Raw genomic sequence first — 4820 nt, 5'->3', positions numbered from 1 at the left:
TCTTCTTCTTCTTCTTCTTCTTCTTCTTCTTCTTCTTCTTCTTCTTCTTCTTCTTCTTCCCCTTCTGGAACTGTTATAGAGGTAATTAAATAAAAACCATTTGTAACTCAATTCCAAAGGACTCAGACATTCATTTGGTAAAAATGAGCACCAAATAACAAATATTCTTCATAATCTAAAAGATTGGATGGAATTGTAAATATCTTAAAACTGCATTGAAAGCCACACAAAAGGTGTTCCTAGACCGGCCCCTGTTCTTCAGAGAGACTAATATATAAAAGACACAACAAATAAATGTTTTAAAGGATACGCGAGTGGCATTGTGCCCTGGGATCCATTGCTCAGCACTGGAACCAGTGGCTCAACAACATAAACATCTGCTTTCAGAATCCAGGCCATCCAAAAATGTTCCCCATGTCTCTCCCCCTGTAACTCTAAAACAGAAGTTAAGTGCCTCTGAATTCTGTGAAGGGTATGAGCAGTGTGGCTGCTTGAATGGGAGGCAGACACTGCTTTAGGTAGTGGGGAGGGCTGGCGTGGCAGAAGCACTGAGGTAACAACAAAGACACATTAATTAACTTGTCAGACCCTGCCTCTCAGATAACATGAATGCAATAGACTCTTGCATAATGAAGTGTAGTTTCCCAGGAGTACTATGCATATATTTCCTTCCTGTCTCCTTTGTGGTTTGGAGGAACTTCTGAATTAAATCCATTTTTGAAAAGGAAGCAGAGTTGTTTAAATACAGTTTGCAATAGCAAGTATTTCACACCAGCCTTAAATATGCATTGCGTAGATTAACATGTAATATGAATATTGAAGTATTTCCAGTTAGATGGGCACAGAACATAAAAATGTCTAACAAGATTTATTGAATATAAACAAATTAAAAATTCAGATTTATGTAAATGAGTCCATGTTCAGGGTTCACACTTACTTGTTAATTGATGTGTACATTAAATAAGCTTAGTAATACATATTTGATAAATGTGGTATTAGAAAAAAATTAAATCTATAAAATAATTTCATAAAAAATGTATATTTATACTTACTAAATTTTTCATAAAATGTTTTATATACTTTAAGTAAAATAATACCTTAGTTCTTAGCATACTTTTATTTTGCTCCCATAATGAATAACTCCTGGTAGTGCCTTTCGATGGTACACATTTATCATCATTTGTATGTTCTATAGGTTGGAAGTTCATTTGTATGTTCTATAGGTTGGAAGTTCAAAATGGCTTTCACTGGGCTGGAATCAAGAGCTGTATCCATGCTGCAGACTTCAAAGAAGAGTCCAATCTTTGTCATGTCTAGCTTCTAGAACTTTCTCACAGTTCTTGATCATAGCATCTATCCTCTATCTCCAAAGCCAGAAACAACAGGTTGACTCCTCATGTTGCATCTTAATTGTCTTACAAACTCAGCTGGGCAATGTCCTCACTTTTTAGGACTCGTGATTATAGTTGTGCCCATCAGAGTGATATAAAATAATCTTCCCCATTTCAAGGTGCTTAACACTAATCATCACATCTATAAAATCCCCTGACACATAAAAGTGTCTAGCTGAGGGTATGAAGATCTTGTTGGCTTCCTAATCTTTTGATTGTAATCAATGAGAATGAATACAAGCAAATTTTCTAATAGTACACAACTGTGGAAACTGGCAAGATATCTTAATAGTTAAAATAGCTCAGGCTGAAGACCTGAGTTCAGTTCCCAGTACCCATGATAGATCGCTCACAACTGTATATAACTACAGTACAGCTTCATGGGGGAAGCCAAAGTATCTGGTGTCCATGGGCACATACACTCACATAAAAATACACATACACATATATAATTAAAATAAATATAATTTTAAAATAAACATTTTTAAAGCTGTGCACTGGCCTTTAATTTCAACACTGGGGAGGAAGAGGCAGGTGGTTCTCTGTGAATTTGAAGCCAGCCTGGTCTATAGAGTAAGTTCCAGGACAGTCAGGGCTTACATAGAGAAACCCTGTCTAGAAAAACTATTAAATTTTTTAAAAAATATACAAGCATGAAAATCAAAGCAAAAAAAAAAATGCAGAGAAAGAAGAAACATTTTTTTTCTCTCTTTATTCGATTAATTGTCTCAGGTACATATACACATAAGTATATAATATAACCTTCTGAGTCCACTTAGTCTGGGGTTTTATGCATAATTTTAGGGTTGACCACTTGATGTTGGATAACCAATTATTCATCTCCAGAGAAGATTGATTCTCCCTCTTTCTATGGTCATTAGTTGCCTATGAGGTGGGGCCTTAAAAGCCTTTCCCTCATCTACATTGGCATATCAACTGGTGGTGACATTGTTCAGGTGTTGTTTAGACAAGCATATTTATGAGATTTCAAGGGTGCAACTTTCCTACATCCACCCCAGTAGTGACTGGCATGATAGGCCTGGAAAACCTGGAAACAGTCCCGAGGCAAAGAGTTTCACAGAAACTTAGCCTCCTAGAATCTTGATATTCCCATGGCTAGAATGCCCCAGATTTGTCCCTGCGATATTGTAGAGGATCTTACATGCTTTCTTACAGTATTTTACTTGAATAGAGCTAGAAAAGCTCAAGGCTAGTCTACATAGTAATTACTTAAGACAATAGCCAAGTCACACCCAAACACAGGAATACACAATGGCCTAGGAAATAGATGGGTTGTAGTATTATTCATGAAAGGGTTAGTAGAACAGAATTCCCCTTGCGCAGGTTTTTCACTAGACCCAGAGGAATTGCATAATCAGGTATTTACTAAAAGACCCCAGGTGGTGGGTTTAACAATAGACTAGCATTGCATCAGAGCATTCACCTGGCTCCTGTGTTTAACTGATCTTAATTAAGGGTTGTTCCTATTCTCAGTTGTAAACACGGCCTGGCTCCTGCTAACTTGTTATGTATGCATTTTCTTTGTTTTGAGAACCAGTGTACCTTGGCAAATGTATTTGCCTAGCCTTTTTGTTTTTCATTTGTATTATAAGACTGCTGCTCCCTTTGAGAAAATACATCCAGATACAGCACTCCCTTGTGTTCATGTCTGTTTGTCACCCTTTTCGTCACCAACTTCATGCCTGCCTGTAACGGGAACCCTGAAATTATTTGCCCTGGATTGAGAAAGGACAACTGAGGCTGGTCCGTGGCACAACTTCTCTGTCATTTACAGAAAATTATCTCAGCAGACTAACTGGTCCTCTTGCTCTTACAATCTTTCTAACGCCTCTTCCATAATGTTCCCGGAATCTTAGTCATAAGCATTTTGCTGTAGGTATATCAATTGCATTGTAAGAAACTATTTTCCAATTTGTTTTTTTATTGGAACATGCATAGTATGCATATTTATGGGTATATTATGTGATGTTCTAATGCACTGTGTAATGTTCAAATTATTAGCATATTTATTTCCTCAAATTTTCTGTAGCAAAAATAATCAAAGTTCTTCCTACCCTTTTTACAGAATATCTAATACATTATCATTATCTACTGTCACCTTACAATGTACTGGAACACCAGGAAGGATTCTTCCTACCTGAAAAGAACATAGAATCTATTCCTCAACCTTCCCCTTCCCAGCCCCTGCCAACTATCAGTCTATCAAATTTCTAAAGCATCAACTTTAAGATTACACACAAGTGATATTACACCGTATTTTTTGTTTTAAATATTTGTTATTTTTTCAATTTTATTGAAAATAGATTTTATACCATATATTCTGATTATATACAACATATTCAGAATTGAAATATATTCTGTAGTCCCAAAACCCTCTATTTTTCTCTCATAAAAATACAAACGGCATCTGAACAGTAGGAGAGAGACAGAGAGAGAGAGAGAGAGAGAGAGAGAGAGAGAGAGAGAGAGAGAGAAACAGATCAAAACTCATGGCATCCTCATTTTGATAGCTGAGTAGCATTCCAATGTGTAAATGAGCCACATTTTCTGTATCCATTACTCTGCTGAAGGACATCTGGGTTCTTTCCAGCTTCTGGCTACTATAAATAAGGCTAATATGAACATAGTGGAACATGTCCCCCCGTGGCATGATGGGGCATCTTTTGGCTATATTCCCAAGAGTGGTATTGCTAGATCCTCAAGAAATACTATGTCCAATTTTCTTTTTTTTTAATATTTTATTAGGTATTTTCCTCATTTACATTTCAAATGCTACCCCAAAAGTCCCCCATGCCCTCCCCCCCCACAATCCTATACCTGCCCACTCCCATTTCTTGGCCCTGGTGTTCCCCTGTACTAAGGCATATAAAGTTTGCTAGACCAAGGGCCCTCTCTTGTCAATGATGGTCGACTAGGCCATCTTCTGCTACATATGCAGCTCGAGACATGAGCTCTGGAGGTACTTGTTAGTTCATATTGTTCTTCCACCTTGTTGTTGCAGACCCCTTTAGCTCCTTGGGTACTTTCTCTAGCTCCTCCATTGGGGGCCCTGTGTTCCATCCAATAGCTGACTGTGAGCCTCCACTTCTGTGTTTGTCAGGTACTTGCATAGCCTCACAAGAGACAGCTATATCATGGTCTTTCATAAGAATCTTGGTGGTGTATGCAATGGTGTCTGTGTTTAGAGGCTAATTATGGGATGGATCCCCCGGTGTGGCAGTCTCTAGATGGTCCATCCTTTCATCTCAGCTCCAAACTTTGTCTCTGTAACTCCTTCCATGGGTGTTTTATTCCCAATTCTAAGAAGGGACAAAGTGAACACACTTTGGTCTTCGTTCTTCTTGAGTTATATGTGATTAGCAAATTGTATTTTATATCTTGGGTATCCTAAGTTTCTGGGCTAATATC

The sequence above is a fragment of the Mus caroli genome, chromosome 4 (genome assembly GCF_900094665.2).
Source record: "Mus caroli chromosome 4, CAROLI_EIJ_v1.1, whole genome shotgun sequence".
Classification (NCBI taxonomy): domain Eukaryota; kingdom Metazoa; phylum Chordata; class Mammalia; order Rodentia; family Muridae; genus Mus; species Mus caroli.
The sequence above is the reverse complement of the archived record's forward strand: the minus strand, read 5'-3'. Positions refer to the sequence as shown.